At 43.0% G+C, this 24,647-nt stretch overlaps 1 protein-coding gene across 2 annotated transcripts in view; it reads right to left on the bottom strand.

The window, feature by feature from the left end:
• Positions 1 to 24,647, bottom strand: part of GLMN (glomulin, FKBP associated protein) — a gene marked incomplete at its 5' end in the record, with an annotated part of 1,643,959 nt that overhangs the window by 1,385,909 nt on the left and 233,403 nt on the right.

Genomic DNA, 24,647 nt, shown 5'->3' on the forward strand with positions numbered 1-24,647 from the left:
CATAGTAACGCAAAGCTACTTCATGTCCAGATTGAAAGAGAGTCTTCCATGATGGGAATTTTATATCAACAGTGCTAACAGATTTCATGGTGCGGGCTAAGTTTCTTCAGAAAAAAAAATAAGGCTCCATGAGGGAAGGTGATCTGTAACAGAATACTCCCTTTACAAGGGCTCTACAGAACTTGTGTAAAGATAGAGATTACAAAGAAAAATCCATGATATGAAGAAATGGAAGCTAAGTGAACCTTGACAAATGAATAACTACCCCCTGCATGAAACAGATATTCTAGAAAAGTCAATACCTGGGATATAGGGGCTGACATGATGTTCAGTAGCACAGAGTGAGAATTTATTCCAATTACCTCTGTATATCTTTCTAGATGAAGGCCTTTTGAGTGGTTATAATTAATGTGATATCATCCACTGAGAGTGTAAGGTCACTGGTGATCACTGGAAGTGGAGAAATCATCCAGTTAATCAGAGGGCTGAATGTCCAGATGAAGCTGACTGGACAAGTGAGAGAACAAAATGCAGTCAAAGAAGGGATTTTCTTCTCAGAAATGTACAACGCAGAGGAAACCAAATTTGGTGTGGCCAGAAATCTTAACACTGTACACTTTTTGATTTTCTTGTAAAAACCTGGAGGAAAGACATACAGGAACCTAGAGGGTCAGAATGTAACAGAAAGCATGTCTTGAGCGGAATTCCCTCTTGGGGGGCAATGGAGAAAAATCTACTGCACCTGGTGTTGAATGGTAAAGCAAAGAGATTACAACAAGGTTTCCCAGACTTGCAAAAGAGCTTTAGCACAACTGAGTTGTTGAGAGACCTTTCACGAGGGAGCAAAATACAGCTGCTCAATCTATCAGCAATCATGCTGGAAGTCCCTGGGATGTGCACTGCTATCAGAAAGTCAAAAATCAATGTCATGTTATGGCCCATTCCCAAACCCACACCACTCGGGTATAGCTCACAAACTTGATGAACTCAGCATCAATCCCTACAGAACTCACTGGATTGCCAGCTGGCTCACAGACAGGACTCAGGAAATCAGGATTGGTGAGACCACCTCCAATAAGAGTCTGGTCACCAGCAGGATACCTCATGGCTCTATGCTGGGATCTCTCTTATTTGGCATCTACTTATCAGAGGTAAAGGATAATGTCAAAGGTCTTTGGCTGACCAAGTTGGCAGATGACTGCAAAATGGGAGTTATCATAATTCCCCTCCACAATCCAAACATCTTACAAGAGGGTCTAACACAGACAAATGACTGGTGCCAAAGTCACAGATTAAAGCTTAATGCCAAGAAATGCATTACAGTGCTTTTTTGGAAAAAATGCCACCCAGGCTAATTATTCCATCAATAAAACACTCCTAAAACCTGACACAGTAGTCAGGAATCAGGGAACATATAAAGACAGTAATCTGGTCTTTGACCAACATATGGCCAAATTAGTGAGAAAATCATTCAATATCACCCAACTTATAAGTAAGGACATGGCATTCAGGTCAAAAGAAATCATGGTGCCACTTTATTTGTCCTTTATCAGACCCACTGTTTAGCATAATGCCCTCTTAGGCATGTACCTGACGAGAAATATGCAGCAGCTGGAACACCCACAGAGGTTCCTTTCCATGAGAATCCAGGGTATATACACATTGTTCTCTACAGATCACCATAAAGCCCTATCTCTGTCATTGGTTTCTTACAGGTTACTTCACAAGCCATCCTCGGCTCCTGCTCTGATGGACATTTTGCACATCTGCAAAATAAACAGAATCAGACCCACTAGATCCAAGGATTTAAATTTTTCTTGTGACATAAATAAGACATGTTGGCAAGACATACGTGCGTCTCAGAGGATCTCCATGCTCAGGAACAGGCACCCTATCCAGGTAAAAAAAAAAAAAAAAAGAGTCCATTCCTAACCCTATTTAAGCGTAACACTGACCAATGGATGGGAAATCAAAAATTCACCCTGGCTCTTGCCTACATGTCTCTGATAAAAAAAATAAAAAGTTACAGCCTCCTGCCAGGTAAATGCTCCTATTCAAAAAGCAAATATAAAAATCCAACAGGTATAGAAAGGAGCGACGCTGATCTCTTTGGTACAAAAAACAAAAACTGTGTTGTAACAGAGTATTCAAATCCCAAACAAAAGTAGTAATCCAGTAATGTCCAAGCAAGTGAACCACAACCACTGGTGACTTAAAATCTTTAATCCATCAGATAAGCGCTTTCGCTGCTAAGAGCTTCTTCAGATCTATTGAATGGTACACAAGTTAAAATTCCCCAGTATATATATGGGTGTAACAAGAGAAACAATTAACACAATTAACACAATTAAAAGGGAAATGTTAAAAATCTCATATACTTGACAATACTAAAAAATATAGGTATATGAGTGTAAGTACTTATATCTAACATTCAAAGATGAATGAAAAATGAATAAATAGTATAATACACATATGTATAAAAAGACAAATGGATCAAAAAATGTAAAAAGTTGAGTATGCTAAAATGTCATGTCATGGGCTGCAGAAAAAATCTTACTTACAGAGCTGATTGTGGATTAGGCCTGAATGAGAGAGCCTCCATTAAACCCAGATTGAGGAGACGCAGGAATATAAAATGATCATATCCACACATTCTTGCTGCACTTAAGTGTATATGTTCTGACTGAATAATCAAGTAACTTACAAATGTTTTCAGTATTTAGATGTAAGTAAGATTTTTTCTGCAGCCCATGACATGACATTTTAGCATACTCAACTTTTTACATTTTTTTGATCCATTTGTCTTTTTATACATGTGTATTATACTATTTATTCATTTTTCATTCATCTTTGAATGCTAGATATAAGTACTTACGCTCATATACCTATATTTTTTAGTATTGTCAAGTATATGAGATTTTTAACATTTCCCTTTTAATTGTGTTAATTGTGTTAATTGTTTCTCTTGTTACACCCATACATATATACTGGGGAGTTTTAACTTGTGCACCATTCAATAGATCTGAAGAAGCTCTTAGCAGCAAAAGCGCTTATCTGATGGAATAAAGATTTTAAGTCACCAGTGGTTGTGGTTCACTTGCTTGGACATTACTGGATTACTACTTTTGTTTGGGATTTGAATACTCTGTTACAACACAGTTTTTGGTTTTTGTACCAAAGAGATCAGCGTCACTCCTTTCTATACCTGTTGGATTCTGATAAAAAAAAGGCAGACAATATGCCCAAACTTACACCCTACCCCAAAAAAATTTTAGAAACTTCCTAACTAACATACCCCCTTCTAAGAAATGCCCATGATACAAAGGGACACAATTGGGTCAGCTAGGCTTATAAAAGCCTCTAGTGGTCTTAAGCTTAGAACATAGCAATGAACCTATGCATTCACCCTACTTATTTATTTACCATACTACTGTCATGTTGTCTGTGTGAATGGATACTGTACTTTGGAAGCAAGTTTTGAAATGCCAACAATGCAAGAAAGATTGCTCTCATCTCCAAGACAGTAATGTCACTGATGTGCAATTTGACATCTGATGAGGCCCACGTCCTTTGAGCTCTCCAGTTTAGATAATATTTCCACACTGAGGTTGTGGGGATATGATAGATGAAAGCAGTCAGTGAACTGAGTGTTTCTATTTTTTTTTAAACATATTTATTAAATTACAGTTGCAACAGTGACATAGTTACATATACATTAACTGAAAAAAAAACATATTGATATTCCCAACTGTTTTCATGCAATACATATTTTTTGCAATCATCACTCACTCCAACTTTCCATAAACTGCTAAATTACTGCCAGCCCTTAAATCTCACTATTCCTCCTGAACATTATAATGCACATATTGCTCCCAAAAATCCATTTATTTTTATGTAATATGCTTTTTTTACTTTTCTAAAGATCCTACCTCCATTATATATCCTTTACAATATTCAGCACTTCAGTTACATTTAGTTTAGATTTTGATTTCCATTTTCTAGTAATTACTTTTATTGCAACCAATAGCATTAAAGTTAGTAAGGCCTTATGGTGTGTAGGTAATTAATTCAGATCATTTGCCCCAGCTCAAAAGAATCATTGTCATTATTACAATCATTATCTCCCCCAACATTTCTGACAAAGTACTTTGTATTGAGTTTTTAAAATCAGCCAAATGATTACACTCCCAAAACACATGGTCCCAATTACCTCTCTCTTTCCCATCACACCTCTAGCATTTGCTGTCTACCAGAAAAATATTTCTCTGAAGTCTGCTTGGGTTATAAAAATACCCAAGACACTTCCAAGCAAAATTACTAAACCTTTTGGACTTCGTTGCATACTTGGAAGCCACACAGATACCTCTCCAGTCCCTCTTTCCAATCTTTTAAAATGACACTGGTCACCTACGACCCTGGTAAATCTGCCTTACATCCAGTAACTATGTGTACCACAAAAGGCGAGTCACAGAATGAAAAAGTACAAAAACCACAACAGAAATACAGGAGATGGCTGTCCCCAGTATTAGGGTAAAAGACTGATTTAACTTCTTTGTTATTTGTGAAAAATGAAAAAAAAAACATGATTACAGTATTAAGCAACAGTAATAAGCAGTCCAAAACTTCAGATATAATACCTCTTCTATGAAGGTACTGAAGAAATAAACTCAAACAAGCTCAGTCACCAGAATAACTGGAATAACTCAGCTTTTCTAACCACCTCTAATTGAGTCTTCTTATCATGCAATACATTACATGACCTACTAATTATCCTTTTTTTAACAGCAGCTTCTGTTCTAGACTCAACTAAAAACTATAACAGAGCTGATCACTCACTTAAGCATTCCAGTATCCCTTTCTCTAAGCCTGTACTTTGATGTTGATCCATGGAAGGGAAGGCAGTACTTAACAAGCAGTCCAAACGGTTGCCTAGCCTCATCCTGCTCTGTTAATTTTCACTCTCTAGTTCTATGCTTCCAATACCTTGATATTTTTTCCAGTTTTTTTTCAGTAGATTCCAGCTCTCTATTGTCTATTTCTATGATCTTGCTTGCAGTCACCCATACTGGCAAAATCTCCTTTCTCTATTCCCATGCTTAGTTCTTAAAATGCTTTCTGGTAGTTTATAAATACAATATTCGGAATGGCGGTTGTTATTCTTCTTACGGACATGCACCCAAAATTCTACTCTTCCCCCAATTTCTTCAAACCCCTCCCTGTTTAATCAACATCTTTTTTCACTTTGATTTATAACCTTCTGTCAGTGCTATGTACAACATCCTTAACTACATATCTCTGAAGTATTCCTTCAAATCAGGCAATCCTAAAACACCTTGTATCACATGAAAAATTCACTTATCCAACTTACATTTTCTCCTCTTTCTCTCCAAACTAAATTCCTAAAACTCTTTAGTAATTATTTTCCACAAGTTCTTCTCTGGCTGACATAAATATACTTAACGAGTATATAAAACTAAAACCATTTTCTTTGCTTCATAACTATCTATGTCAATAATCAGATGTGTTCCTCGGTTTTAATTTTTTAGTCTTTTCTACATATTTTTCACTGCTACTGATCCTTTTTTAATCCATACATCTTAATACTTTATCTAATCATGTCCCCAAAGATATACATACTGCTGAAATAATTCATGCCTATTACCACAGCCTTTGTTTTACTTTCACTGATTTTACATCCTAAAAAGACATAACATTGTCTCAAAATGTTCTAAAACAATGAAATGTATTTTTCTGGATTTTTCAAGTAAATAAAAACGCATCTGCAAATAAAGCTAAGTTTTCTTGATTACCATATAATTTATATCCTTGAATTTGTGAAACTCTTATTTTCTTTGCCAGTGGTTACAAACATAAAGCAAATAGCAAAGGGAAAGAGGACACCCTTACCTTATTCATCTGTTCAAACTTACACTGTCAGAGAGGAACCCTCCTACCTTAACTCTTGTGTTTGATCCTTCATATATCCTTCTAATTAACCCTATTATTATATAAGTGAAAATAAGAAGTTATGTACCTACCATAACGTTCCATGTTAGTTGTCTTCTCTCGCCTTCTTTCTTGCTTGATGGGTTCAGAGCCGATCCCTCGGCTCCGACTCGGCACTTGCTAAGCTCGAGAGTCACTTTTACCAGCTCGAGGCAGCCCCATATCCCATGATGCAAGGCGGTAAGTACCCAGATCTCGTTTGATGACAAAGGGCAATAGCACCAAGCAAAAAACACTTCCCAAAGGAAGAAAGAAAACTTACAGGATGGAAGAAGGACCAGGTCTGAAAGGTCTTCAGCATAATAATTTCTTATAACAAGGTCTGTCCAGGCCAGGGGGAAGGAGGGAGGGTCGCAAGAAAGAAGGCGAGAGAAGACAACTAACATGGAACGTTATGGTAGGTACATAACTTCTTAATGTTAAGTTGTCAATCTCGCCTTCATTCTTGCTTGATGGGACCGTCCCTAGCACCTCTATCCTGGGTGGCTCAATGGAACAGACTCTTGAGGACTGTAGAGCCAAAGCTGGCTCTGTCCCTGGAGGCCAAGTCCAATTTGTAATGGGAAACAAAAGTGTGAGGAGTGGCCCAAGTGGCCGCTGCACAAATAGTGTCTAAAGGAAGTCTAGCTTGAAAGGCTGTAGAAGTAGCTAAGCTCCTAGTTGAATGTGCTTTAGGTTTTGAGCACAGCTGTTTTCCCCTGAGCAGATAAATTTCAGAGATGACCGAAGAAAGCCATCTGGACAAGGTCACTTTAGAAACAGGAAGGCCTTTTTTATTATCGGCATTGGAAACAAAAAGTTGATCAGATTTTCTAAATTTTTTTGTTCTGTCCAAATAATATCTAAGTTGACGGTGGACATCAAGATAATGTAGCTTTTGTTCAGCTCTGTCTGAATAGTTTGGGAAGAATACAGGGAGATCAATGGATTGATTCAAATTGGTCTTTGAAGCGACCTTAGGCAAAAAGGTTGGATTAGTTCTCAAAGATACTCTGTCTTTGTGAAAAACCAAATAGGGGGGTCGAACCGATAGAGCATGAAGTTCAGACACCCTCCTGGCCGATGTAATAGCCACTAGGAATAAAGTTTTCCAAGAAAGAAATTTCAGGGAACAAGAAACAGCTGGCTCGAACGGGTCAAGAATCAAGGATGTCAGCACTAAATTTAGATCCCACTGAGGAGGAGGATTCCTGATTGGAGGCTTTAGTAGGAAAATTCCTTTCATGAAGGCCCTGCAGAGCCTATGGGACATAATATTATGATCTGCTATCCCGACATGAAAGTTGGAGATAGCAGCCAATTGAACTCTGACTGTGGAAGAAGAGGAGCCTGCATGAAAAATCTCTGCTAAGAAGTCCAGGACTGCCTGAACAGGGGCAGTGAAAGGATCAATATTCTTGGCCTTAGCCCAATAAGAGAAAGCGTTTCCATTTGCTTGTATAAATCCTCCTGGTAGAGGATTTTAACGGCTACTATGATGTCTCTAACTGGGTTAGAGATCAAAGGAAGCCTGGCTAAGGAAGGAAGTGGAGCAACCATGCTGTGAGGTTGAGAGAAGGGATAGACCGGTGCAGCTGACCCGATTGGTGAATCAGAAGATCTGGCACTGGGTCCAGATGCCACGGCTGCACCAAAAGGTGATGATGGAGGAACGGAACCAAACTTGTCGAGGCCAGTAAGGGGCAATGAGAATCAATTTGGCTCTCAAAGCGGTAGCTTTCTGGATAACTTGAGGGATCAGAGGAAATGGAGGAAGGCATAAAGAAGTCCCTGGGGCCAATCCTGGGTCAGAGCGTCTCTGGGGGATGGCCTGGTAGAGGAAGAGACAGAAGAAGTCTGGACATTTGCTGTTTTGGGGAGTAGCAAAAGATCGCAACATGGGCGACCCCATTCCAGAAAAATCTCTTCCGCTATAGATTGCTTGAGAGACCACTCGTGAGGCATGAGAATAGCTCTGCTCAATCTGTCCGCTACAATGTTGGTTTTCCCAGGGATATGCGTTGCTACCAGAAACCGATGAGAGGAGATCGCCCATTGCCATAGTCTGAGCGCTTCTCGACACAAGGGTAGGACTTGGTTCCGCCCTGTTTGTTGATATACCAAACTACAGACATGTTGTCTGTGTGGACTGCAATTGTCCCTACGGGAAGAAAGTCGTTGAGGGCTTGCAACGTTAAAAGCACTGCTCTCATCTCCAGGACATTTATGTGCAGATGGTACTCGAGCGGCTGCCACGTCCCATGAACCATCCTGCCCTGATAATGACCCCCACCCGATCAGGGAGGCATCCGTGGTGACAGTGGCTATCGGGGATGGGGTACAAAGTACCTGCCTTGGTGAACCTGAGGAGATGTGATCCACCAAGCAAGATGATCTTTGCAAGTCTGTGTCACCAGAATCTGGTGACGCATAGGAAGTTGTTGGTACGACCACTGTGTGAACAGCATCCACTGAAGAAGGCGCATGTAGAATCGAGCCAGGGAAGAAGAGTAATGGCCGCAGCCATGAGGCCTAATACCTTTAGAACCATTCTGGCCTGTACTTTCTTGTTGGCCAGAATGAGCCTGACATGACTCTGAATGTCTGAAACTCTTTGATCTGTAAGGGTAGCTGACATCGAACAGTGTTTAAGTTTGCGCCTATGAAGGTAATAGACTGGCAGGGCGATAAGGATGACTTTTCGAAGTTGATCGAGATGCCCAAATGAGAACAAAGATTTATTGTGTAATCCCTGGCTTGTATAAGCTGATGCCTGGTGGTGGCTGACAGGAGCCAGTCGTCGAGATACGGAAACACCTGGAATCCTTGGCGTCTCAGGTGAGCCGTGACCACTGCCATGCATTTGGTGAACACTCTGGGGCTGTAGTGAGACCAAAGGGCAGGGCTCTGAACTGGAAATGACTGGACCCCAGCCGAAGCGGAGAAATCTCCTGGGCGTCTGTGAATTTTGATGTGATAGTACGCATCCTGAAGATCTATTGAGCACATCCAGTTGTCCTTCTGTAAGAAGGGCAGAATTGACTGAAGAGTAACCATTCGAATCTTGTCTTCCTCACAGACTTGTTGAGTCTGCTGAGATCAATATTGGTCTCCAGTCTCCCGTCTTTTTGGGGACCAAAAGAACCTTGAGTAGATTCCGGGCTCTGAATGGTCTGTTGTAACTGGCTGAATGGCTCTTTTGCAGTAGTTTTGAGACTTCTAACTCTGCAATTTCCCTTAGACCGGTGGTACATCTGGAAGGGAATTTGAGGGGAAAGGACTTTCCTCGAAAGGAATTATGTAACCCTTGGATATGATCGACTGTACCCATCTGTCTTGAGTGAGGGAATGCCAGGCTTCTGGGTACAGTGATAATCTTCCCTGACTGCCTCCAAGGAGGGACAGCCGGGCAACATCTCAGGGATGCTGAAAGGGCTTGTCAGAGAGAGGCTCTCTGTTTCCCTGGTTTTGGACCCCCTCTGCCTCTAGAGCGTCTGTTGTTGTTACCCCTCTGCCTCTAGGGGTAAACTGACCACGTGAATCCGTGACTCCTTGGGATTTGCGGAACCACATTTTCCACCTTTCTGTCCTTTGGGGTAAGGTCTAGAAGGGGTGGAAAACGGACTCCTACAGCAGAAAGAGTCTTGCCATCCTGCTCGCACCTGGTCAAAGTTTCCTTCACCTGAGGGCCAAACAAAGCTGACCCATCAAAGGGAGAATTTGTGAAGGACGCCTTGAAGGGATCTGCAAAGTCACATAGCCGCATCCAGGCTTGGCGTCTAAGAGCCACACCTGTACCTGCGGCTCTACTCGCTCCATCAGCAGCATATGATATTAGCCGCATGGAGGAGTTTGCAATGGAATTAAGGGTTCCTAGCTGCGAAGCAATTTTTCTTGAGCTCCTGCAGCTGTAGGATCCTGTACTACTTCACCCAGCTCCTTAAGGATATCCCTCTGGAGTCTGGTGAAGTGACATAGGTAATTCAGCGAGCATAGCAAAGGTCGCTGAGGAAAACATCCGCTTACCGTACCTATCCATGGTCCTAGAGTCCTTATTAGGAGGATGGGCGTGCGGAAGGATCTGCAAGTTCCTTCTTGGTGGCAGCAGCCACCACCATGGCATCAGCGGGACACCCTTAGTGAGGAATTGCTTGTCACAGGGCAGTGATAAATTTTGAAGGCCTCCTAGGGACTGGCTCTACAGAGTCAGGAGCTGCCCACGCCTTCGGGCAATAACCTGCATAAGGGGTCGAAGGCGGAGACACCCAGGAGGTGGAGGGCCGAGATCCAAACGCCTCTAGGTATACTGACTCATCCTCAGAGGGATTGTTGGTGGGCCAGTTTCCCCTCTGTTTAAGGAGTTCTAGGATGTCTGAGAAGGAGACATCCTCAGAGAGGGATCTAGGGGATCCCTCTGACTCATCAAAGTCAGTTTCTGAAGTAACTGACTCGGGGGAGTCTACATGTTTCCTCTTACAAGTCCTCTTCCTAGGAGGATCTCCCGAAACGTCAGGAGAATCCTCGGAAGAGGGGGAAATTCCCAATGGGGAAACCTGAGGCGGAGGATCTCTGGGTCCTGTAGCAAGAGAAGTGGCAGAGATGTCAACAGGCACTATAGAGGGAGGAGCTAAGGGAACAGACTGCTGACTGATACCAGTGGCCAGCACACTCTTCATCACCTTGAATGCTCCCTCCCAGGCAGGTCCGAGAGAACCCGTTCGAAGAACTAGGAACTCCAGGGACCACCGAAGGGAAGTCTCGAGGCAGATGTCGGAGCCGAGCTCACCAAGGCCGAGGCTCCAAGGGGAAGAGCGGGTTCGGACAAGGGTCGATGCCACTCACCCCTCGGAGGAGACCATGGAAGCCCGACCATCGAATCCCTCTAAGGAAGGTCTCGAAGAGGAGATAAGAGTAGAGGCTGAAGGAACAGAAGGGGGTATCTGTCCTCCAGCCGTAGCAGTAACCATTCCCGAAGACTCCAACTCCAAGCTCTGGGGTAGAGTTGAAGGAGGAACTGTAACGGGGTGTGGACCAACAGTCATCTGTTGAGACGGACTATGTAACATTTGGGCCAGTGCCTGTGACTTAAGTAATCTACTGACCACTCTCTCTAAGTCATGGTCTGAAAGCCTGGATGACCTTGAAGATCGGCTCCGATGGCTCCGTTCTGAAAGGAGAGGTGAAGCCGGAGCCGAAAGTATCGGCTCCAAGGAAGGAGACCTCGACCTCTTCCTGGAATGAGCCATCAGAACCGATGAAACTATAGACCCTGTCGGAGCCGACAACTTATCGGAGCCGACAGGTAGCCTCGATGCATCGGCTCCAGCCGGAGCCGATACAGCCACAAAAGTAACGGTGTCGGAGCCGATCGGAGCCGACACCGATGCCTGTGCCACATGGTGGTCGGAACCGATCGGAGCCGACCGAAGTGGTCGATGCAGAATCGGCACCGATAGCCATCGGTGCCGAAGGCTTAGTTAAGCCAGAATCGGCTCCAGCCAGAGCCGATCTCGACTCAGAACGAGTCGGAGCCGAGGCCGCAGGCTTTGACACAGAAGCCTGGGCCTTGGAAGATTTGGCAGATTTGGATGGAGCCGACTTAGCCGGAGAGCCCTCCGGCTTAAGAAGGCCCCTAAGTATCAGTTTGTTTCTTCTTTCCTGCAGGACTCTCTGGCTGAAGGAATGACATATAGCACAGGAGTCCTGCAGGTGAAGAGGCCCCAGGCAATACAGGCAAGAAGTGTGACCGTCTGTCAGAGACATCTTCTGACAGCACGAGTCACACTTCTTAAAGCCTGAGACCCTCTCTTTTGACATGGTGAAAGACAACACACACACACACACCAGTCAAAGAGTTAAATTAAATTAAATATACCAAAAAGGTATAAGTAGACAAACACACACACACACCCTAACAGGGGGGGGATGGGATGGGTAAAGTTTGACTAAAAAATAAAAAGAGACAGGTAAATTTCTGTCAGAAAATCTTTAAAATTAACTTAAAACTAAAATTTAAAGGGTTTTTAGTAAAAAGGGGCTAAAATATCAAGTATTTTAATCACTTACCAGGAGCTGGTAAAAGGAGGACCTCATAAGCGAAGCGGCAAACGAGATCTGGGTACTTACCGCCTTGCATCATGGGATATGGGGCTGCCTCGAGCTGGTAAAAGTGACTCTCGAGCTTAGCAAGTGCCGAGTCGGAGCCGAGGGATCGGCTCCGAACCCATCAAGCAAGAATGAAGGCGAGATTGACAACTTAACATCAAATGTTTACATTACCCTACGTGTAAATCTCAGCTGACTTTATCAAATGCTTTCTCTGCATCAAGACCACCAACAACAGTGATATTTTTTTACATTTTGCTTCCCTATGGATCATCATTGTTCAATTAACGTTGCTGAATATTTGATGCCCTTCCACAAAACCACACTCACTGATCCCTATCTGTCAATTTTGGCAACACCTTTGCCTTCTCTTAGGTAGTATACATAAAAACTTTATTATCATGGTTTAAAACTGAAATGCAGCTATATGAGGCTGGGTCTGAAGGGTCTTTATCTATATGGGTAACAAGAGACACCACAGCTTTCTTCCAAGATGCTAGCATTCTCCATCCACCTGTTAACATACTGTTTATTAAAACTTTCCTGATATTTACAATCCCCTTTTCACCAATTTCTAAACTTCCGTATCAAAGCTTTCAATTAAATACACATGCTCCTGTGAAATATAACTTCTATCTAATCTAGTCCAGTTACAGTACATGCCCTCTTATCCAGTCTCACAGGGACCGGACTTTAGGCTGGATAAATGAATGGCTGGTTAATCAGAAAAAGCATACAAAATAATATTTATAGGTTATAAATGAGCTACAACAACACAATTTGTGTTAGTATGCATTTTTCTAATGAATATGAAATCTAAAACTCAACTGCCAGACATTATTTAGCCCAGAGGAGGTGGAAGTGTTGTTCTTCTTTGTTGTCTTTTGCTAGGACTATGGCAGAAACTTGATGGCTGGTTAAAGAGGAGGTCGATTAAAGAGAGGCCAGATAAGAGGGAGTTTACTGTACTGTGCCTTGAGAAATAATATGCAAATTCTATCAGAGTTCGTACTACTGAATTCACATCTTCAATGCCAAATATTCTTATATATTTCTTCAGAAATGTACCCTCTTCTGTTACATTTTCTCTTTTGGGTCCTCGATACATCTTTGCTATTGCAAAGTAAATTCCAGTCCATGTCCATAAATAATATTCCTTGCTGAAAGCAAATTGCTGCTCCCAACATTTTCTTAAACTCCATAACAGCAGTTTTTGGGCTAACAGCACCTTACTATCACAATGTACCATCATACCTCTCAAACTCTTAGTGCAAGAAATATGGACAAAGGCCCAGCAAAAAGGGACAGACTTTAAATATTGCTCTTATAAATTTGCTAGAATAGCAAGATTTGTACTAGTATTTTCTGAAGGATATGAAGTCTGAAACTCAACTACATGTCATTATTTAGTGACTTAATTTCTCAGTGATTTGCTCCCCCCACTTTTCTAACAAAGTACTCTGTATCATGTTTCCAAAATCACCCAAATGATTACTCTTCCAAAACACTACCTCTCTCTTTCCGATTACACCTCCACCATTTGCTGTCTACCTGAAGAAAAATTATTTGAAGTCTTTTTGGGATATAAAAATATATGTGCTAACACTTCCAAGCAGAAATCCTAAATCCTCTGGACTTTGCTGCATACTTGGAAGCCATGCATATGTCATCTCATTGTTCCCATGTAAATAATTTTCCAGTCTTTCTTTCCAATCTTTTCTAACTTCTTTTGATTGATTATTATAGTTATTGTGCAATATTTTATATGCCCTACTAATTATCCCTTTTTTAACAATAACTGCTTTTCTAGATTCGACTAAAAACTCTACCAGAGAAGTTTTTTTTCACTTAAGACACTATTTCATTCTCTTTGCCTATACCAATCCCTGGTTGGAAAGGCAGTCTAACTTACAAGCCAAACTTCTTCTTGGGCTCATCCCATTCTATGACCTTTACGCCTCTAGTTATTTACTCCCAATACCTTGGTTCCTTTGTCAGTTTTTCTGGTACATTCCAACATCTTCTTGTCTATTCTCTGTACCCCTACTTGGAGTCATCCCTTTTTTTTTTAAACACATCTTTATTGAAATATTACTTGTGACATAGGCAGCTTTACATTTAAGTAATCAAACTGCATTAACAAATTAACATCATCAAAAATTATACTTCACATACATTAAAATCTCCCTCCTCCTTTCCAGTGTTGGCTTAATTCTTAGAACCCTTTCTGCAACTTTATAATATTCAGTATGGTTATTATTCTACATGAGGATCTGTATTCACAATCCCATTCTCTACTTATTTCTTGAACTTCCCCCTGCTTCATCATCATCATCAACTTCTGCTTGTATTATACAAATTAGCCTTTACTTCATACCTCTAAAATATCCCTCCATATCAGGTAATCCTAAATCACCTGGTTCTATTGGGAGAATCAACTTATTCCACTTAACGCTTGCTCTCTTCCCCTTCCAAATAAATTCCTCCAACTCTTTATTACTTATTGACCACAATTTTTCACCTGTTTGATAAAAATATGTCTGGCCTGGATATAAAACTAAATGGACTAAAAACATATTCAGACTGTTTGTATCTCACTATCTACATCCATAAACAGATCTTCCATTTTCTCAGTTTTTGTATTATATTTTTTAGTCTCTTCCCAAGTACCCTTAGCTGCCATAACAGAGGCATTTTTAATTCATACTTATACATAATTCATCTTAACATGTTCCCATAAATATGGAGAATGTTGAACCAGTTTGTGTGTATGTACATAATTTATGGCTACAACTTTTGTTTTATCTTCATTAACTTTATAACCTGAAAATACTTGAAACGGTCTCAAAATGTCCAGCAACACTGAGATTTCTTTTTCTTCATTTATCCAGTACAAAATAATATTGTCAGCAAATAAATCCACTTTTTCTTTATTGTCATACCAATTATATCCTTGCATTTTTGCCTTCATGACAGTGAATTGGCTAGGCTTAAAATGACCTGCAAGATCAGCTAGCCTAATATTTACCTATGAACATATGAAGCAGGGGAAGAGTTCAAGAAAAGTACAGTTTTGTACCTACCATAAATGTAGATGTCCGATAGGTATGCATCTGCAGTCATAACATATGGGTTTGTCCTGCCTCAGGCAGCCCTTCGGTCGGCCGGATTCCAAAGTCTGGGTCTGGCCTCGGCTGATGTCGCACTTTCCCTGACGTCAGAGCGTCTGGGGTACAAAAGCATCAGCCGACGCCATTTTCCTCAGTTTTTCTTGCCCCAGATGCCAGGTGCCCACTAGGAAGGCTAAATTTGGATAAATGCTGAAAAGTTCCAAACATTTGCAAATTATATACATGTATAAATAAACAAACAAATACACCATAATAGATTCCCCCAGCTAGCTAAAAGAGGGGTAAGCACCCTAGGAATACCACAGGGGAAGGAGGGAGGGTAATCCTGACTGCAGATGCATACCTATCGGACATCTACATTTATGGTAGGTACAAAACTGTACTATGTCCTTCAAGGATGCATCTGTAGTCATAACATATGGGTAGAATACCATAGCCAATCTGGGGGAGGAGGTACTAAGAAAAGGATGGTGTAGTTAAGATCCCCTGCAGTACTGCAGTTGCAAACCCTGCTCTGGATCTAGAGTATAAAGGTAGATTGTAATGCTTGGCAAATGTATGCACGGAGCTCCAAGTAGCAGCTTCTAAAATGTCCTTGGTAGCCACCCCCTGTAGGAAAGCTGCAGTGGTGGCCGTGGCCCTTGTGGAGTGAGGCCTGATATTTTCAGGAACTGTCTTTCCATGAAAGGAGTTGCAAAAGCGAATGCAATTTCCTATCCATTTTGAAATTGTTTGGAAATTGCTCTTCCTTGCACCCCAGTTGCATATGCTACAAAAAGTTGGTCAGTTTTTCTGCTAGTTTTTGTTCTGTCCAAGTAGTAGCGTAGTTGCCTGTGTATATCCAGGGTGTGCAAAAGTTTTTCCCCTCTATTCTGTGGATTAGGGAAGAACGTAGGCAAGTGAATAGCTTGGTTCAAGGATATCCTAGATACCACCTTTGGCATAAAAGTAGGATTGGTTCTTAGTGACACCCTGTCCTGGTGGAAAATAAGAAAAGGCTGCACTGCCATTAATGCTTGTAACTCAGATACTCTTCTTGCTGAAGTGATTGCCAGAAGGAATGCAGTTTTCCAAGACAGAAACTGTAGATCCGCTGATGCTGCTGGTTCAAAAGGAGGTAGTGTCAGTTTCTCCAGCACAAAGTTGAGATCCCAGGTAGGAAGAGGGGGTCTTCTTGGAGGTTTAATACTTTTGATTCCTCTCAGAAATTGTCTGAGGAGAGGGTGTGAGAAGATAGGTGGATCCACATTGTATTCTGCTGAAATTGCTGAAGCATGAATCTTAATGGAAGAATAGGACAGGCCATTGTGGAACAATTCTGCTAAGTATTCTAGGATATGTGTTAGGTTTGCCACTGTGACATCTGTGCCCTTTGATGTGCTCCAAATGAGAAATCTCTTCCATTTAGCTGAGTATGTCTTCCTTGTGGAAGGCCTGCGAGCCTCCAGGATAATGTCCTTCACCCTCTGAGATAAAACAGTTTGATTGGGATTTAAGGAATTTTCCAGGCAGTTAGCTGCAATGTTTTCAAGTTGGGATGCAGGGTCTTGAAATTGTTCTGCGTCAGAAGAAGAGGCCATAGGGGTAGAGGCCATGATTTTGCCTGAGACATGCTTCTCAATAATGGATACCAGTGTTGTCTTGGCCAGTTCGGAGCTATTAGTATCACTTTTGGCTGTTCCTCCCTGATCTTCAGTAGAACCTTGTACATCAATGGAAGAGGTGGGAAGGCATATACTGTTAGGGCTTTCCAGCTGAAAGAGAGAGAGAGTCCACCCTCCAAGCCTGTGGGTGGTATGTCCTTGAGCAGAATGTCTTCAGTTGATTGTTGAGTGGGGAGGTGAACAAATCTATCTCCGGCATTCCCCATGTCTTTGCTATGAGTTGGAAGATGTCTGGGTGCAGCATCCATTCGTGTGCATCCATGGTAGTTCTGCTTAAGCTGTCCGCCAGTGTATTTTCTTTCCCTGGCACAAATTGGGCCTGTAGTTGGATATTGAGATTCAGGCATAGTTCCCTCAGATTCATAGCCATCCGGCATAGAGGGTAGGAATGCGTGCCTCCCTGCTTGTTTATGTACCACATGACCATGGTGTTGTCTGCCCTTATTAACAGGTGTCCTTGTCGGAGGAAGGGCTTGAATGCCTTGATTGCATGCCTCACTGCCAGCATTTCCTTTTGGTTTATGTGCATGCTTAGCTGTCCTTGAGGCCATAGTCCTTGGATACATTTGTCCTCCATGTGTACTCCCCATCCTCGGTCTGAGGCGTCCGTGGTGATTATCTGCCTTGGTTTTGGTTTGTTGAAAGGCAACCCTCTGTTGGACTGGCAGGCCTGAGCCCACCACAGGAATTCCTTTTGAAGGCATGGAATGATTGGTATCATGGTTTCTAAACTGTGACTGTGCCGAGACCATACATTCCTGAGGTACCATTGCAATTTCCTCATATGCAGCCTGGCATGAGGTATTAGAATTATGCAGGATGCCATGTAACCCAGGGCCTGCAGGATTTTCCTTGCAGTAAGCTGAGTTTGTCTTGTCAGAATCATGAAATAGTCTGGAAGTTGTTTTTGTTTTTCTTCTGTGAGAAAGGCCATTTGGGTGGTTGTGTCCAGATCTGCACCCAAAAAGGTTATCCTTTGGGCTGGTACTAGTCTTGACTTTTGGATGTTGACTGTGTATCCCAAGGACTGTAGCAAGTGTATGGCATAGGCCAAGTCCTTTATCAAATTTTCCTTGTTGTCCGCTTGTATTAGGCAGTCGTCCAAGTATGGGTAAATTTGAATAACCTGTAGTCTGCAATGTGCAATTACTGATGCCAGACATTTCGTGAATACCCTGGGCGCAGTAGATAAGCCAAAGGGCAATGCTGAGAATTGATAATGCTCTAATCCTGCAAGAAATCTGAGGTGTCTTCTGCAGTTTGGTCGAATAGGGACGTGCAGGTATGCCTCCTTGAGATCTAGAGTCACCAGCCAAGACTCCTTGCCCAACATGGGAAGAAGTTTCTGTAGGGTTAACATTTTGAATTTTGGCACAATGAGATAAGTGTTCAGTGCGGACAGGTCGAGAATAGGCCTCCATTGATTTTCCTTTATTGGTACAAGGAATAGTCTGGAGTAAAATCCTTGGCCTTGTTCTGAACAAGGTACCTTTTCTATAGCTTTCATCTGAAGTAAATTGCTGATTTGTTTTAAAGCCTCTGCCCTCTGATTTGGTGGAAGGTTTGGCATTCCGCCTCTTTTTGGCAAAGTGTGAAAGTGGAACCTGTATCCTTTGTCTATTATTTGCAGTGTCCATGTATCCTTTGTAATATAATGCCAGTTTTTTGAGAATAAAGCCAGCTTTCCGCCCAAGGGTGCTTCTAGTTGATCCCTGGTAGGCGGAATCAGAGTTAAGTCATTGACCTTGACCTGGTGTAGTAGTAGTTGTTGTTGCTGTTGCACTACTCCTCTGGTTGGCAGGCTGCCACTGACGGCCTCTGTATGAGCCCTTCGATTGACCTCTGCCTCTAGGGCGCCTGTTCCTGCCTCTCTGGGCTCTGTCCGAGTCTGGAAAGGACCAATTCTTAGTAGGCCAGTTTCTGCTGAATCTCGGAGGTTGAACTTGCAGGAAATCTTTAACTGTTTGCACAGATTTTGCCTTTTCTTCAACCTTTTTTAAGATCTCCTTAGCAGAGGAGCCAAATAAATTTTGTTTCTCCATTGGAGCATCCAGGAGTTTAGCTTTGACATGGTCAGGCAAAGATTGCTCCTTCAGCCAGGCATGCCTACGAATAAGTGCCCCAGTCATAGCTGATCTAAATGAAGCCTCCAGTGCATCATAGCCACATTTTAAGAAATGATTACTAACCTGTTGTGAGTTGTGTACCAAATTCTGAAGGGATTTACGGTCTAGGGGTTCAGGAGAAGAAAGTTTCTTATTCATTTCATCTAACAAATATTCCTGGTACTGTATCATATGAAACTGACAGTTTAATGCCCTGACAGAAAGAGTTGCAGAAGTATACACCTTCTTTCCACATATCTCTAAAGCTCTAGACTCTCTGTCAGAGGGTAGAGGATTTTTGGCAGTAGCGGCCGCAACCCCTTTAGGGCCCTGAGAAATAGTTTCTGGGTCTGCAGAATGGGCTTTATGCAAGTGGAAATGAGAATCCGGAACCCTGTAGTATCTGTCAGGCTTGGCAGGGGCCGGAGGGAGAGTATCAGGGGCCGTACTGACATCATTGTACACATCATCAATTACATTTAGAACAGGAGGTATAGCTAAGGGCCTATGCTGAGGCAAATGCAAAAAGGTCCTTAATCTTTTTCTAGAATCAGAGAAATCCTAACCTTGCCATTGAAAATGCTCTCTCATGGAGTGTAGAGTCTCACCAAAGGAAAACTCCTCAGGAGGGGAGGCCGAAGGTATAGATTCCTCTGCATCTGAATCCTCATAAGGCGAGTAAGCCCCTTCCTGGTGGTCTGACAACTCAGATCCATCCGTGGGATCATCTGAGGAGTGTGGATCAGAGGGGTCAGTCCTGGGCCTTTTGTCTGGAGGAGGTTGAGAGGCCCTGTCTGGGTGAGGTTGTGAACCCCTAATTAAGGAGATAAGGTCCTCAGCTAGGCTGAGGATCTGTGAACTAGAGGTAGGCCTCTGGGAGGTAGATTTGGGAGGCAAAGCTTTTGAAAGTTTGGCAGCTTTAGCCCTTGAAAAGGCCTTAATGGACATGGAAGCAGGGGGCCTAGCTGCCCCACGTGCAGGGGTAGAAATGTCCAAAGGTATGGTGTCGGACAATTCCTGCACACTAGCTTCGGTAGGTAGTTCTGAAGCCAACTCAGCCGGGGCCTCTCGGGCCTCGGTGGTCGGAAGTATGGTTTCGGAAGAAGGAATCGCCGAGGACTCGGTTTCGGCCGAAACCGAGACACTCGCGGTAGGCCTAGCCGTGGTTTCAGCCGAAACCGTGGGCCGCGAGTGTCGGTCCTTTTCCTTGTGTTTTTTGACCATATGCAAAGTCGGAGTCTCCCGACGGCATTATAAAAGCAAAAGCGGCTCCAAAAAATTCCTCTGCAAACTCCGACCGACGTCTAAGAGTTCGTCGGTTGAAGGAGGCACAGGCTAAACAGGCCGATACGTCGTGGTCTGGGCCTAAGCAAGGAAGGCAGTAAGAATGGAAATCCTTATGAGGTATTTGTTTCCCACAAGTTAAACAATTATTTACTTTGTCTGACATCGGCTGAGGCAAGAAAGAGTCCCCAACGGGGTACTTAGCTTTTTTCGAAGTCTTCGGTAGCTGAAATCACTGGATCTGACCGACCGGCACTTGCGAACAGCTTCTGCTTCGGGCACCGCGCAGCAAGAAAGACTGAGGAAAATGGCGTCAGCTGATGCTTTTATACCCCAGACGCTCTGACGTCGGGGAAAGTGCGACATCAGCCGAGGCCAGACCCAGACTTTGGAATCCGGCCGACCGAAGGGCTGCCTGAGGCAGGACAACCCATATGTTATGACTGCAGATGCATCCTTGAAGGACATCAGAGAGGGAATGGGATTTTGGATGCAGATCCTTGCAGAGAATAACAACAACCATTCATAATATTAACTTCATAAAACAGCATAAAGTATTCTAAGAACTAAGCCAACACAAAAATGAAGAAAAGAGATTCTGCAAATATGATGACTATAAATCAGGTACAGAAAACAGGTAAGAGGGGGCTGGAATTTACTGGAGTAAAATGGTAAAGGAACCAAAGTATTGGGAACAAATAACTAGAGGGAAAGGTAATAGTGTGGGATTAGGCTAAGAAGATGTATGAACTGCAAGGTACAGACTGCCTTCCCTACCAGGGATTGATATCAAAGCACAAACAAAGAGAAAAGCATAGGGGAATCTTAAGTGAAAGACCTGGTCTGGTAGAGTTTTATAGGTTGGTACTAGGCTATTAGCGCTAGGGCCTATACAAGACTAGCCATAAAAATTCCCTGGCTATTTCTTCCCACAGTATTTACTTCCCTGGACCCCTGTCTAGCAGGGTGACTGACGTGATCCCCGGGGTGAATTTCATATCTCCCATCCAATCATCAAGATTCTTTTTGAAGAGGGCCAAAGAGGCGTTCTGCTTGACATGTATAGGCAGTCTATTCCAGAGTCCGAGGAGTCCCTGGGTCAGGAACCTATCCCTCCAACATGTTTTGTTCATTGTGATGACAAGGTTTAGATCCCTGCAGCATGTGTCTCTGAGGGACTGGGATTTCTTTAAGACAGTTCTGGGTTTGACATGGCCTTGTATGTTAAGCAGAGATCGCCTCTGAGTAGACGATATGCCATAGAGTATAGCTGGAGTTTTTTTTAGATGGTCAGCATAGGGCATCTGCTTTAGGCCTGTGATTCTTTTAGTGAGGTATTTCTGAGGCCTTTCCAGTTGTTGCAGATGTCTTGAGAGGTACATACCAAATGAGGTGTTGTATTCTATGATGGGTCTAATGAGGGATGATTACAATGGGACAATGACCTCCTTTTTTCTGGATGAAAAGCCCTTAGTGATGAGGTGTGCGACAGAGAAGGATTTCCACCCTCTTGTGGCGATGTGGTTATCAAAGGTGAGAGCACTGTCCAGCTGTGTCTCTCTTATCACACTTTCAGTGTTTAGTGTACTGCCACCTATGTGGTAATTCATGGGTACATGTTTTTTCCCAAAGGGGATAACTATACATTTCTTGGCATTGAGCTTGAACCCATGGCTCTGGCACCAAGCATCTGTTTCTGTAAGGCTTTTTTGTAGAATATCCACATAATTTGTGGATTCAATAATGGCTCCCAGTTTGCAGTCATCTGCGAACTTTGTTAGCCAGAGTTCCTTAGTGTTGGCCTGTATATCAAAGAAGTAGATGCCAAACAAGAGTGGTCCCAGGACTAAACCCTGAGGTACTCCACTTGTCTGGAGCTGGATTTGGAGTCGGTTACTTTTACAGTGTGGGTTCTGTCAGTAAACCAGTTGGCAACCCATCGAGTGAGGTAGGGATTAATGCTCAGCTAAGTAAGTTTATCTATGATTCCAGAGTGGGGGATGGTGTCGAAGGCCTTGGCGAGGTCCAGACAGGCTGTGTGGACCACCTTACCCTTGTTCACGCCTCTAGAAACTGATTCGAAGAAGTCAGTCAGGTTCAGGAGACAAGATCAGCCCTTCACAAACCCAAACTGCATGGGGTCCAGTGTTTGAAGGTTGCCAATGTCTTTGTTTATAAGTTCCATGATAATATGTTCCATGGCCTTGCACATCAGGCTCTTCACTGATGGGGCAGTTCCCAGGATTCAAGGTGGATCCCCCCTTGTGGAGTGGGATAACTGTAGCTGTGCGCCACTCAGTGGGCATGAAGCCGGAGGTGAGGCTATGTTTAAACATGACACTTAGGTGAGGTGCCAGTTCATTTTGTAGCTCATGTAGTACACAGCCTGGGATGTCATCTGGTCCCATGGATGTTGTATTCTTAGCTTTGCAGAGTGCGTTTTTTACCTGTGTGGCTGTGTTTACTGGAATCTGGCAATCTTTCGGTATTGAGATGAGCCCTTTAGGGGGTAACGTTTGCACTGAATCGATCTGCCAGGATACTGGCAATATCCTTGGGATCAATATATTTAATGCCATTCTGTTGTAGCTCAGAGCAGATCTGAGCATTGCCATTTAGATTCTTGACACAGTTATAGAATGTCTTGTGGTTGTCTTTGGAATCTTTGGCAATTTTATTTTTGTAACTAACTTTGGAGGATTTTATGAGGGATCTCAGCTTCTTACTTAGACTGGTAAGGTAGGTTTTTGCATCCTGGGATTTTCCTCTTTTCTGCAACAGTTTCTTCCTTTTGTTGTAAAGTTTGTTTATGGCAGGAGACTACCAGATTGGCTTCCTTTTTTTGGATGAGAGCATCTTGGTTCTATTTGGGACGGCACGATTCATGCATGAGTGGATATGCTCATACAGTGCCTTAGTGTAGGATTCAGCAGTTGAACTTTCAGTTCCCGTCTGCATGGGTGTCATGAAGTTTGTCACTTCTGACTTGAGTAGCACAACGTTAGCTTTGGAGAAGTTTTTTACGGAGGTTTCTTTACTGGAGGGGTGGGGGTGGGATGTGGATGTCAAGGAATTAGCTTATGGTCAGACCTGAACAACAAGGGGGTGACCATAGGTGTGGAGCATCGATTTCCCATGTTGGTAATGACCAGGTCTAGGATACTGGAGCCCCTAGTGGGACTAAGGATTAGTTGATCCAGGGCATTGGAATTTATGAATTCCAAGAACTGTTGGGCAAAGGTGTTGGTACACAATTAGTTTTCCCAGTTAATGGCAGGGTAGTTGAAATCACCCAGTATTAGGGTGTTTGGTTGTACCTTAATATTTTCCAGTATGTTTAGAAAGGTGTAGTGAGAATCTTGGGGCATGGTGGGGGATCTGTAGCAAGCTACAATTTGGATTGCAGTCTTACTAGTTTGTTAGTTGCACCTGGAGAATTTCAGACGCAGTGTGTTGGGCAACTAGCTTGGTGTTGTGAATATCCTTGGTGAATATGGACACTCCTCCACCTTCAGTGTTTCGGTCCTGGTTTGGTGGCCGAAATGTGTGATAAGAGTTGTGGCCTGGTACTGCAGGGGTGCTCTCTGGAGCTTTGAACCAGGTCTCAGTTACTGCACAGATATCGATGTTCTCCATTTTTAGGAGTTCCTCAACAGAGTGCATTTTTAGGTTTAGACTTCTAGCATAGAGTAGCATTATCTTCACATTCTGCATGCTTGTACCTGTTATGGTGGTGGTTTTGTCCTTTGAACTTTGCCTAAAAAAAGGCACTATAGGAGTAGCAAAAGACTTAGCCAGTAACTTGAATCCCAGGGGCAAGAGGGACAGACCATCTCTGGCAAAGCATCGTGGTCTGTCGATCATGTCATCCCAGGCAGACAGATACTGGATCCCCTTTGAATGACACCAGAAGCTTAGCCAATTGTTGAAGTCAATCATTTTGTCCTTATACTGTGGTATCATTCTGGGTGAAGGCAGGATGCTACTCATGACTAGGGTCATACCTGCATGGGCCACATGATCCAAGAGCTCTTCCATGTCTCTTTTCATGTAGTCCAGGGAGGTACGTCTCAAGTCATTCACTCCAACATGGACAATGAGAGACTCATATTTGTACTTGTTGTGGAGTGACCTGAGTGCATGCATTATGTGGCGGATCCTGGCACCCGACAGGCAGCTGACTGCAATTTTCTCCTTGTTCAGCCTGATGAGTGGGATATCAGTGTGCCTGACTATAGAGTCACCTATGACTAAAGTGTTGGGTACGTTGTCTTGCCTTAGGGGCTGTTGTTGGGTGGCACACTGGTGTTGTGAGCTATGTGACACTTTGGTTGTGATTGGTGTTTGTTTGCGTTTCAGCTTCAGAGGTCCTT

Source organism: Protopterus annectens, chromosome 10.part0 (genome assembly GCF_019279795.1).
Source record: "Protopterus annectens isolate FY-2018-M chromosome 10.part0, PAN1.0, whole genome shotgun sequence".
Classification (NCBI taxonomy): Eukaryota; Metazoa; Chordata; order Ceratodontiformes; family Protopteridae; genus Protopterus; species Protopterus annectens.